The sequence below is a fragment of the Halichoerus grypus genome, chromosome 4 (genome assembly GCF_964656455.1).
Source record: "Halichoerus grypus chromosome 4, mHalGry1.hap1.1, whole genome shotgun sequence".
Lineage (NCBI taxonomy): Eukaryota > Metazoa > Chordata > Mammalia > Carnivora > Phocidae > Halichoerus > Halichoerus grypus.
The window spans coordinates 54,711,616-54,724,696 of record NC_135715.1 but is presented as its reverse complement, the minus strand read 5'-3'; the positions used below and the strand labels follow the sequence as shown (position 1 = coordinate 54,724,696).

Here is a 13,081-nt window from a genome sequence, read left to right as displayed (position 1 = left end):
CCCCCACCCCACCCCCACAGCTTGCCCTACTTCTGCCTCCTTCTTGGGTTGCCCACCATTTCCTTTCCCGCAGGATCATCTATTTGGGGCGCTTGTGAGAAGGGGCACCGTCCTCCCTCCGAGGGAGGAGGAATATTTGAGGGCTGGGAAAAGGGCTTCTTTTCCTCTCTGTGTCTCTGATTATAGATTGCTGGGTCTGGAGGACAAGGACAGCCTGGAGTCCTGCCCTGAGCCGGGAGTTGGAATGTACAGTAGTGCTTTCAAGACCTTAGTCATCAGTAAACAAAGCTATTATGCTCTGTGTCTCATGTGCTCTCTCTTCTGCTGGGTCGCCTGTGGTTGCCATGGATATGGCTTTGTCTTTGGAGGCCTATAACCAAGGAGGATTTAAGTAAATCCTCGTGGGTCAATATTTCCATACCCCACCCCACCTCACTGCACACCCCCCCACCCCCCAAGAAACTAGAGAGAGAGAGAAGGAAAAAGAAAATAAGGCCACCCTTAAACAACTCCAAGAAATCCTAAACAGTTCTGCAGTCATCACCAAAACAACAACAGACACTCCAGGCTTTAATTGCGGGACTTAAAGGCACACATTTTTAAACAGTACTCAGAATTAGAAAGATGAGGTGCATTAATGGTTCTGATTGCAGCAAGTGCAAATGATGGTATTTCCCGGTTGAGTGTTTTGGACAATATAAAGTTACATTTTGTTTTCTTGCCAGTGCTTAGTTTTTAGAATGCTTCTTGATCTGCTGTTTCTAAGATGTGTCATATTCCCGCATATAAACGAACCTGTGTTTCAAGCAAACAGTAGTTGTTTCTGACACGGAGGATTCGGTGACACTTGGGAATGACTACGGAAGATGGGTAGATTGATTGAAGAAGGCTAAAAAAGGAAAGAAGCCTGGGTCCTGGGCAGGAATCGAAGAGCTCCAGTGTCTTTGTTTGAAAACACATGCACACTATCCCGGGATTGCTCATAAGTCACTCCAGAGAGAGGTGCTGTCACCTGGTAAAGCAGAGGTCAGAGGCTGAGAGCTGGGATGCAGCCACAGCCCTCCGTGCTTCGGTTCTTCACTCAAGGGCTGCATCCTTTTTTTTTTTTTTTTTAAAGATTTTATTTATTTATTTGACAGAGAGAGGCACAGTGAGACAGGGAACACAAGCAGGGGGAGCGGGAGAGGGAGAAGCAGGCTTCCCGCTGAGCAGGGAGCCCGATGCGGGGCTTGATGCCAGGACCCTGGGATCATGACCTGAGCCGAAGGCAGACATTTAACAACTGAGCCACCCAGGCGCCCCAAGGGCTGCATCCTTTTTAATGGGATGCCCTCCACGTATGTCTCTTCGTGTGTGTTTCCAGGGCCCACACTGCCTCGGCCAGAGAGGCAGGCTGTGGACGCAGTGTGGAAGGGGCTGCGTCCATAGCAGTGTGCAGGCTGCCATCACCAAGCTGCCCCCTTTCCTTATGGTAACAACCTGGGGTTTGGTCGTCCATCCCGCTGGCTTCCCTGGTCACTGTCATTGGCAGCAAGACACTTCCAATGAAGAAGTTGAGTCCGAGCTGCCGTTACCCAGTGACCTCTTCCACTGAAGGGGGAAAAAGTGATGTTCATTTCCTTTCTGTGGGCTTGAGTTTTCACGTGTTTGTACTTAAACTCTGGATTAATCCACAGCCTCTCCTTGCTTGCCTTCCGCAGCTCGCCCCAATCTCTGCCCACCGTGTTACCTGGCAACCGCTGGACCTTCCCGAGTGGAGGATTATGACTCTCCTGCTTTGACTCCAAGTGACCCGGTGCAAAGCCCCCTGTGATTGTCAGGAACAGAGAGGGTGATAACGCTGCTGGCTATTGGGGTCAGTGGTGGCCTGCCTGGACAAAGAAGGGAAGCTCACGCTTGAGCTGCCTCTGGGGGGCGCTAGGAGAAATGGCCTGCCTCCTAGACCGGGTGTGAGTTGGCTTCCACCTGGCTCCCATCCTGCCTCCAACTGCCTGGGAGGCTGAGGCAGTGGTCTAGAGTGGCGGGCCAGCAAACAGAAGCCCAGCTTCTGGGTTTGATGAGGTCTATGGGAGGTGTGTCTGGGAGGCCCAAGACAACTTTGGGATGTCCCCAGATAAACAGCTACTGGGTTGGCTGAGCTGCCCTATCAGACTCTCGATGAAATTCTGGTCCTCTAGGCTTCCATAATAGTTCTTCCGGGGTCACCGCCAAATGGGATAGATTTCATGGAAAAGCTGAGGGGTATGCTGATCCTTCCTTGGCATCAGGCTGAGAGAGGCAATTTTGATCTGGGTTAAAAGGAGTTTTCTGATTTTCCAAGTTGGTAGGATGGAATGGGGGGATGTCTGGGGGGTTTGGATTTGAGGGTGACTTAAAAGGACCCAGGAAGGTTATGAACCTTTAAATAACATCCTGTCTGTACCATTACAAAAAAATCACGAGAAAGAAAAGGCGAAAGCAGCCAACGAACGTGGTGTAGAGGGAAAGCCACCATAGCTCGGATTTTAAATGAACACAAACAAAAGATGGAAGGCGGGGCATGTAATGAAGGGTGTCACAAAAGAATAGCAGGAATCTGTATATTAGTGTCAGGAAAACTGAAGTCCAGAATATGCTAAGACTTGTGAAATAGCAGCTGACATGAGAATAATGCTCTGTAGTTTGCAAAGCATTTTCATGTAAATGATCACATGGATCCTCATAATAATCCTGCGGGGTGGTAGGGGGTGGTGGTGGGGGGGAGGAGTTATTATCCTCAGAGTGTGTGGGGACTTCTCAGAGGCAAAGCTGGGATTTGAGCCCAGATCATCTTGGGCCAAATGCTGGGTCTTTCCACCACACCACATCACTTTCTGTTACATGCTCTGAAGTATATTTAGAGAAAGATGGGGCGGGGCCATGATTCAGGAGACTGTGTACTGCTGGCAGGTGATAGAAAGCAAAACTAGTTGCTTCTATAGTTTTTTCAATTCATCACGAAGCAACACAATCTTCGGAGGATAGAATAAATTTCTTAAGACGGATGAGACCTTCAAGGAGAGTTGATTTCTCCAACCCCAGGGCTGGTCATTGTGGATGGCTGTTTCCAAAGGGACCTGAGTCTCTCTTGTATGGTGCTTACTCCAGAAATTACTCGCTCGGTATCTGTGTTCCCTACTAGGCTTAGTGTCTTGAAGGTGGGTACTATGGCCATCCTGTCCATCATGGTATCCCCTTTGGCTGCCCAGGCAATGAATAAATCACTAACCACAGACCCACCATGGAAGGTATGCCACAGAGAGAGGCAGAAGTCCTCATGATTTACCAAAAAAGAGAAAAGGTAGATTCTAGAGTCTACTTGCCAATGAGCTGACATTAGTCTCTAAAGTATTTATGTTCATTTCAATGATAAAACTGAGGCCCAAATATATAAACTGAGTCACATGAGCTCATCTCAGTCATCCCAGAGGCCTGATCAAAACCTCTATTTTGGGTCAGTCAAGGCTGAGATTAGGCCTTCGGGGCTGCAATGTCATAAACGCAGGAAAGAAAGGGTTTCAAAGCAAGAATCTTTTGTTTTAGACTCAAGGCTCTGCTTTTAGAATGAGTTGTTCTATTAAGTATTCAGGCTTAGTAGAAGAAGTTTTACTTTCTGCTTGGCTAGAAGGTACATATTTTAGAGAAGGTGGGAGAAGATGCATTTTTTTTAAGATTTTATTTATTTATTTGAGAGAGAGCAGGAGAGAGACCAAGTGGGGTGAAGGGCAGAGGGAGAAGCAGACTCCCCGCTGAGCAGGGAGCCTGATGCAGGACTCGATCCCGGGACTTCGGGATCATGACCTGAGCAGAAGGCAGAAGCTCAACTGACTGAGCTCAACTGACTGAGCCACCCAGGACACGTTTAACACCAAAGCTAAGCGAGACTGTCAGTTATCAATACTTACCATTGTGACCACAGGCACTGCTCACACGAGTGTGAACACAGGCAGAATGCTCTCTAGAAGAGATTGGGCTCAGCGGAAGCCAGATTTCCAGAGATTTCTTAAGCTCCTCTCTTCTCAGGAAGGACATTAGTTAAGATTAAGCTTCTCATCTCTTTTCCTGACCTCCAGGCACACCTTTCCAGCTCCATGCACGAACTTTCGTGGGGCTGGAAGGACCTTGTGCTGAGTCCGTCTCAAGGCTTCTTCTCCTTTATTTCCTGACAGTCACAGGGGTCTTCCCTTTACCCCTCAACACATCCGGGTGTTCCCACCCCAGAGCCTTGGCACCTGCTGTTTCCTCTCCCGGGACCCTTCTCTAGATTGTTATCCTCACCACTGGCTCGGTGTTATTCAGGCCTCAGCTCAGAATCTCCCGGCAGAGACCTGCCTGACCCATTCCCCTTGTATTTTCCTCATAGCGCTTTCATCACGATACAAAATTGTTTAATTTCTCTTCTCTCCCTTCTCCCTTCCCTTCTCCTCTCTCCCTCCTTCCTTGTGCCGCCTCTTTTTCCTTGTTTGTCTCCTCCACTAAAATGGGAGCTCCGCGAGGCAGCCCCTTATCTGTCTTGCTCGCAGATGTATCTCAGGGCCTGGGATGGCACCTGAGCAGGTGCTCAACATACATTGGTTGTGCGAATACGTTGACTTGCCCCACCTTCTTCCTTGGCTGCTTCCATTTAGAGCACTTGCGGACAGTACGATCATCTATTTTCAACAAAGGGTAAACGAGGGAAGGGAAATGGAGATCATTTGAAAGCACTTTGATATCAGTAAATAGTCTTAATGTTCGAGGGGTCTCTGATAACCTGAAAACAATCCACAGGGACAGGCCCAGATCATCAGTTCTGGAGACCTCTCTAAGGCAGAAGGAACTGTGCTTCTGTCTTGCAGTAAATGACACCTCAGGGAAAGCTGAGGAAAGGGAATGGGGTGAGTCCATCTGGGAACGAAAAAAACACTGCTGGCAGGAGATAAGCCTGCTCAGGGTCTCTCAAAATATCCTTTCTTCAGATCATGCTGTGCCACCTGATCGGTGTCCATGGGCAAAATCAAGGTTGGAAGGAGGAGAAGGCCAAGGATAGGCAGTGAAAGAGAAGCTTGGGTGGCCAAGGAAGCTGAGGAAAACATGTCCCAGCAGGTACTGACTTAAAGCTAAGCATTTCCGCTGATTTTAGTGCCCAGTGTGGGCACGCCCCCTCTTAACCTCGGTTTGACCAAACGGGTTGGGGGTGTTACTGCTGACTTTCTTAGTGGGGAAGGAAGGAAGCCGTGAGGCTATCAGCCATCTTTTGGAACAAGATCCCAACTAACAGTCAATTAAACGAAATTCTGAACTTCAATGCAGGGCTGCACAGCAGCTAGGATGTCATTGATCCACTTGCCTTTTCCTCGTTGTTCTGCCATTTTGGACATTGCCCTCATCTGGACTATCACGTCCATACTTAAGCCAGAAGAGGAAAAGAAGGGGAAGGCACTCAGCTTTCAAGCTCACCATGAAGAAGGCGCACACATATTCTCCATTCATATCCCATGGGCCAGCACTTTGTCCATGGATGTACCTCGGTGCAAAGGAGTCTGGGAAATGTGGTCTTGAACTGGGTGGCCACACCCCAGCTAAAAATTGTACAACCATGAAAGAGGAGGAAAAGATGTATCCGGAAGCAGCATCTCTGCTACAGGTGACTGGAGGAAATGATGGCAAAATGCCTTGTGAATACGGTGATGGTTTTCCTTTGTAACTGGCCTAGGGAGGAAAATCAATTAGAAATTGAGAGGCTCTCTGCCAGGTCTTTGTACAGCAAACTATAGATTTTGATAAACGGACCAATGAAAATTTCTCCCTAGCAAGAATATAAAGCCCAGTGATAATAAAGCATACAAGTGCCATAAAACATATGTGTAACAAGTCTGAGGTCTTCGTCAGAATGCAGCACCTACCAGGTAATTTACCTAATTACCTTACCAGGTAAATTACCTGGTCAGAATACCGCTTCCTGCTTCCACCATCAACCATTTGGAATTACTATAAAGCAGGTCTGCTGTGGAGTCTAAATCTAGAAATACTAGAATGTAAGCTCCAGAGATATTAAATCTGAGGCAGGCAATTATTCATTCCACGTGTAACTACTAGGTATCGAACGCATCATGCTGTACTATTGGGGTGGGGCAGCTGTGCTCTTGAGAAGGACAGAGATGCACCTCAAGAGTTCAGTAACAGAAGACCTGCATATGAATGAGGGCATTCATTCATTCAACAAATATTTATTGAGCACCTACTTAAAAAAAAAGATTTTATTTATTTATTTGAGAGAGAGCATGAGCAGGAGAAGGGGCAGAGGGAGAATCTCAAGCCGACTCCATGCTGAGTGCAGAGCCTGACGTGGGGCTCAATCTCACCACCCTGAGATCATGACTTGAGCAGAAATCAAGAGTCCCATGCTTAACCGACTGAGCCACCCAGGTGTCCCTTGAACACCTACTTTGAGTCAGACTCATGGTATTATGACAAGGCTGGGACATATTGATGAACAAGCTAGACAGGGTTCCTGCCTCAGAGTGTATATTCTAGTGTGAGGAACAAGGCAGGAAAGAAGAAAGCAAGCAGGTGAACAGACAGGATACTATATAGTGATAAACACCATGAAGGAACCAAATAGAGTGATGATGGAGAACTTGGGGAGTGAATAGGAGGGTCAGTGAGGGCCTTTCTGAGGTGATGGTTGAAACCTAAAGGATGAGAAGCCAGCCACATAGGGAGCCAGGAGCAGGGAGGTGGGAAAGAGCTTATGTGTTAGTGGGACAGCAAGGAGACCAGTGTGGCTGGAGTGTGTTGAGTGAGGGGACACTGATTGAGATTGACAGGGGAGGGCTGGTCCCAGAGAGTTTCTGGAAGGGGTGGAGCTTGAGCTGATCATGGCCCAACAGGTAAGGCTTGAGTCTGAGAGAGGGAAACGTTCGCAAAGTAGGATGAGCTGTGAAGGGCTTGAGCCAGGTATGTGCTGGCCCAAGGTGGTGGGTAAGAAGGGTTCATAAGTGGGAGTACTGAGAGAAAAGTCTGGAAAGGCAACCTCGGGAAAATTCTGGAAGGTCTAATAGGCCAAGGAGCTTGAATTCTCAAGAACAATGTGCAGCCATTTGGGCAGGAGAGAGACATGCTCAAAGCGTGGTTTTAGAAAGATTTTCTATAAGCTAGTTAGTGGCTTCTCAATCTTAGCACTGTTACTGTTTTGGGCTGGATCATTCTTTGTTGTGAAAGACTTTCCTGTGCATTGCAGGATGTTTAGCAACATCCCTGGTCTCTAGATGCCAATAGCTGCCCTCTTAGTCATGACAACTAAACATGTCTCCAGATCTGGCCAAACGTCCTGGGGGGTGGGGGAAGGGCAAAATCACTTCTGGTTGAAACCAATACTTTTTTTTTTTAATTGGTTTTGTTTATCTTTATTTTATTATTATTTTTTTTGAAATCAGATTTTGGACTTGAAATATCTTGATAATTGACTGTTTTCTTTCACTATGGTTGTGTGGACATAGGAACTGCACATTTAAATAGGAAGGCAACCTTAGTTCTAGTTGCTGAATATTTTTTTACTTAAATTTTAAGAAAAGTTTATACAAAGCTTATACAAGTAAGTTTTAATTCACTCCAAAATGAGGCTTTGAAAGGCCTGAGGGATCTTTCTTCTGTACATCCATCCCTTGACATTTCTGGTCTTTTTCCAGTGTGTCTTTCTCTCCTCAGCCTCTGAATCTGGGAGATGGGGGAGGTGAGGCACAGAAGGACGGGCCATTTTCCAGTGAGGAGATGTGGACCCTGAGCTGAAAAAACATTAAGGAGGATTGTTTTGAATTTTTTTTTCAGGTCCCTACATTTAAATTAGCTTTGTGGGAACTCTTTGGGATTAACTCCCCCTCAAAACACCTCCTAAAATATATCCTTTCAGTGCTTCCCTTCTCTAGATGATATTTGAAAGATACACAATATGAAGAAATCCAGAGAAAATTTATTTTTAAAATCTATTTATTTTCTTATGTCTTTTCAATAGCGAACGGGGTTGAGTCCCCTCTCGTGCCCCCCACCCCCCAATTCATGTCCACTTGGAACTTCAGATTTGGAAATAGTCTTTGCAGATGTAATTAGTTAAGGTGAGATCATACTGGATGAATGTGGATCCTAAACCCAAAGAATGGTGGGCTTAAAAGAAGAGGAGGGGAGGGACGCCTGCGTGGCTCATTCTGTTAAGCGTCTGCCTTCAGCTCAGGTCATGATCCCAGGGTCCTGGGTCCGAGTCCTGCATCGGGCTCCTTCCTCTGCGGGAAGCCTGCTTCTCCCTCTCCCACTCCCCCTGCTTGTGTTTCCTCTCTCGCTATGTCTCTCTCTGTCAAATAAATAAATAAAATCTTTAAAAAAAAAAAAGAAGAAGAGGAGGGAACACGGAGAGACACACTGGGAAGGAGGCCATGTGAAGAAGGAGGCAGAGGTGGGAGTGAGTCAGTACAAGCCAGAGAACACCAAGGATTGTGGGGAGCCACCCAAAGCTGGGAAGAGGCAAGGAAGTATCTTCCCCTACAGCCACCTGACACCTTGGTTTTGGATGTGTAGCCTCCAGAACCCTGACAGAATCGATCTCTGTTGTTTTAGGCCATGCAGTTTGTGGTAATTTGCAGTAATTACAGCCCTAGGAAACCAATACAAATGGTTATTTTATAATCGGGTTTAGTTTTTTATTAACACATGGGCTTGCTAGTTTCTGCTTCAGACTCCTTGCTTTTCGGAGCTAGCATGAACCTGCAAGGAAAGGTTAACCTTTGGCCACATGCTTCACCGCAGCTGGATTGGCTTTCAACACGACCGCTGCAAGTTCATTCCCACGGCACCCAAACCACAGCCCGAATTCTGTGCGACAAACAGGTTTCCTGTCGGAAGGCTGCACGTGGCAGTAATGCTTCCTTGAGACCAAATTCCAAGACCTGGGAGAGCTGGGCAGTCCTCTGCGGTGGGTGGTGGTGGGTCATGGCTCCAGTCTTCTAACTAGAGGAGAGGATCCAGCAACCCTAAATTAAAAGGGAAAGGGGGAGGCATCTGGTCAGATCCCAGAGAAAAACAGTGGGAGGTGAGTCAATGGATAACGGGTGTGGGAATAGGAGGGAGAAGCAAAGGGTGAAGGGGTTGGGGGGGCGGAAGAGTGGAATGTCAGGGGGTGGCAGGGGGAGTGGGGGAAGAGAACGAGAAGCAGGACAGCTGAATCCTTTCAAGAGGAGAGGAAAATGGTCTTAATTTGCCATAGGCAAAAACAAAAAAGGAAGATTACACAACATTTTTAATGACAGTATTTCTGTCACTCACCCTGATAGTAGTAATTATGTCTATTATGCAGATTTGATGGTGAAGGTGCTGTCCTGCTAGCCGGGGCTACGGAGGGGATTCATGGAGGAGGTTTTGTCTCTACCAAATAGAGCCTGGGAGGTCTGGACATTCTCATTTATGATTCTGCAAATACACAGTTTCTTAGGAAATAAGCTCTTCAAATGAACTAAAACAGGTAGACATTTTCTCCTCCTTTAAGCTGTGTTCTTACTCCGTCCTGTGTTTATTTTTCTGCTGTTGGAGGGGGGTAGACACTTGCCTGGCTTGATCTTTAGCCAAAAGAAATAATTTGCACACATGTTTTTAGAGGAGAAGTAAGTGGATATATTGCTTGTCTGGAAAACAACTCAGAAATTCATCTCAACTTTAGGTGAGGAATGAGAGGTGGTGTGGGGGGTGTTGGGTGGGAGCTCACGGTCCCCAGGGCAGCCAGAGCAAACATGGCCTGCTCTTGGCATTGGACAATTTTACCTCATTTAGAAACATTTATTCAGCACTTTTTTTTTTTAAAGATTTTATTTATTTATTTGACAAAGAGAGAGAGAGCGAGAGCAGGAACACAAGCAGGGGGAGTGGGAGACGGAGAAGCAGGCTTCCTGCCGAGCAGGGAGCCCGATATGGGGCTTAATCCCAGGACCCTGGGATCATGACCTGAGCCGAAGGCAGATGCTTAATGACTGAGCCACCCAGGCGCCCTATTCAGCACTTTTGTGTGTCAGGCGCTGGAATAGGGGTTTTGGATATAAAAATGGCTTTTAAGAAGGGGTCTAGTGTTTAGTAGAAAGACTGATGATTAAATCATTCATTCATTCGTTCATTCATTCATTCATTCATTCTTGACTCCCTTCCATGTGCCAGAGACCGTTCTAGCACTCAGGGTACAAGGGTAAGCTGAGCAGATGAAGGCCTAAAATCGAGGAGGTATGTGTTGAGCGGATGGAGGAGACCTCCATTGGGCCTGGGGGAGTCAGAAGCTTTCCCAGCACATCTGACAAAGCCTGGAAGGTGCTGAGGACTGCTGGCTCCCCTTTTAGCTGAGACTTTAATGCGCTGTTTCAAAATTTATATGTGATATATCACATTTGTACTTCCTAATCACTGAAAAGGGAACTGGCAGAGACAACCCAGCATCTTCAACAGAGGACGAACCTTAAGATGAGGTGTTTTTTTCTTTTTATGAAGTCTTTTAAAGGTTTTTATTTATTTATTTGAGAGAATGAGAGAGAGAGAGAGAGCATGAGAGAGGGGAGGGTCAGAGGGAGAAGCAGACTCCCCGCTGAGCAGGGAGCCCGATGGGGGACTCGATCCTGGGACTCCAGGATCATGACCTGAGCCAAAGACAGTCGCTTAACCAACTGAGCCACCCAGGTGCCCAAGATGAGATTTTTTTGTTATTCATCTGCTCACGCCTGCTATCCAGACTTGTCCACCCTGCAAGTACTATCTCCCTGTGGCTGATGACCCCAAAGGCATGATCCCTGAGCTCCAGGTTCTCTGTCCACTTGCTAGCTGCATGTGGCCACCTCCCAACCTCGGTGACTGGCATCTTCCAGACATCTTACTAGCCTGGGGCCACCTGGCATTCCTCTTCTCGCTCTCCTCATGCTGGATTGTTCCCTGAACTGTCTCCTCCTCACCACTGCTTGGGACTGACTTGCCCTGTGCATATGACCAGGGAGCTTGTGTATTTGCCCAGGATGTGAGGAGCCAGGGAGGGCCTGGGTGGCTCCCCAACAGCCTCCGGGCCTTCCCTTTACAGGCAGGGCGTGCAGTCCCCGGCGCATGGCCCATGGCCCATGGCGCGGGCAGAGAGAGGAGGAAGCTCCTTTCCCTGATTACTCCCTGGAGGGTTTCTTGAGCTTTCCTACCACCCTTACTACGAAAAGCAGGTGGGTTCTCTCCAGCTCAGGTGGGTTTCACATTCTTAGGCTGTGAGGATCCATTAGAGACTCCCTCCAAGGACTCAGGACAGAAGAAACATTTTGACAGCAGCTGTGCTAGGCCTGAGAGTACCAGGGAGAGGTGGGGAGGGGGGCCCCTGCCTGACAAACTCCCTCGTGCCTTCAGAGGTCATGGGCTCCTGGTGGGGGGGAGGTCAGGCTACTCTGTCATCTCGGTAGGGTCACCACTCCTGCTGCGGGGCCCCTCTTTTTGACCTTAGTGTTGGTATTTTTCTGGCTGGGAGACAGAAGGAGGCAGGGTTGGCCGTGTGTGCCCTGGTGGTGTGGGAGGCTCAGCGTTTGCTCCACGACTCCTGCTAAATGAATCATGTTAACCTAATACTTGGAAGCAGCCTCCTTCTGCACCATGGCTACACCCAAAACCAGGCGAGGAGGACCTTCTGAGCCAGGCTCCCTGTTCCTTGGCAGGGCCTCACTCCGGGTCCCACCTCCTGCCTTCTGTACGGACGCTGTCACCCCTGAAACGGAGACATCCAAGGGCCATCACTAATTCACTAGGTGTCTTCCTTCAGCCTGGGCATGCATTTTTAATTAACTTTTATATCAAGACTCAGGTAACACAGCCCTACCCCCTTCTTTGTCCTCATGGAGCATAGCTGCAGTCAGCTGTGAGCTGTTTTTCCACACAGAGGAGCTCTCTCCTCCCTGCAAAGGAGCACCTGCTACTTATTTGAAGCCTATTTTAAATATTTCATGGAATTAATTTCAGATTTAGTGCCTTCCCTCAGCTTGCTAGAAGAGTACTTGTAGATTAGTAAGTCCAGGCCTCTAATTTTATAGTTGAAAAGAATGAGATTCAGAGATGTTAAATCATTTTCCCAAGGTCACACAGCAAGTCTGTGGTAGGGCCCAAATTAAAACCTAGGTCATCTGAATCCCAAGCATAAGCCCCTTCATCATATTATGAGGGGTCTAAGATGATACATTTAAATCCAGGCAGTGGCCTGAACCCTCTCAACCCCCAATTCCAAATGAAATCATGAAACAAATCTCTAAAATGACCAAATCTCCAAGAGAAACAGTGAAGTATGGTCATCCATGGAGAGTGAGTAATAGTCATTATGTTATTTGGTTCTTTGTTGTTTGGGATCTGTAGTGATAAAAGGGATTAAACTCTCAAAGCAGAAACCAAAGGCACAGGGAGAAAAAGAGAAAATATACAATAAAACCTCAAAGAAAACAGAACCTGGAATATAGATCGTAAGTTATGATAGCTTGCATGCAAAACGCCGTCAGAAGTGGGGTACAGAGCGGCCGCAGGGCCCCTCGGAAAAGATAGACAACGATTTCGAATTTCAGTTTTAAGCCTTTACTAAGTGTAATTTGGGGGCAGTTCATTTCCCAGAGTTTCAGTTTCCTCCTTTGTAAAATGGATCTAACATCTATATTGGAGTATGGATGTGGCGACTGAGTGAGAAAAAGTGCATGCAGGTACCCAGTGGTGTCTTGCATGCAGCAGGCGCTCAGAATGTGCTGGGAGGTGTGATGACATCTAACTTGACTTGCAGGGGAGACCCTGGCATGCTGAGGCTAGACCCAGCCCCGAGCAAAAGTTTTAGAGCAGGACTAGAAGATCTCTGGCTCTGTCTGATCTCTGTCTCTATAGCCCAGTTCTGCTCGGGAGTCCAGCTATGCAGGCCCCAGAGCTGTGGAGGGGCCCGGCTGGACCAGGTGACTCAGGTTTGTCCTTCCTGGTGAGGATTTAGAGCGCTTCCTCTCTGTTCTCAAGCCTTCTAATAGGCTGGTTTTTACCTGTCGGTGCCCAGGAGCAGTTTTGTCTCCAGGGG

General features: G+C 47.6%; 1 protein-coding gene across 8 annotated transcripts in view; it reads left to right on the top strand.

Moving 5' to 3' along the window:
• LOC144381572 (uncharacterized) overlaps positions 1–13,081 on the top strand; it is a 62,349-nt gene that overhangs the window by 12,092 nt on the left and 37,176 nt on the right. Inside the window, exons 4-5 of one of the 8 annotated variants that reach the window (XR_013446955.1) lie at positions 1,701–1,855; positions 4,977–7,870. The exons of the other annotated variants lie outside the window; for them this stretch is intronic. The gene's annotated coding sequence lies outside the window, so the exon portion shown is untranslated. Of the gene's footprint in view, positions 1–1,700; positions 1,856–4,976; positions 7,871–13,081 lie in introns of those variants that run through there. 8 annotated transcript variants of the gene reach the window in all.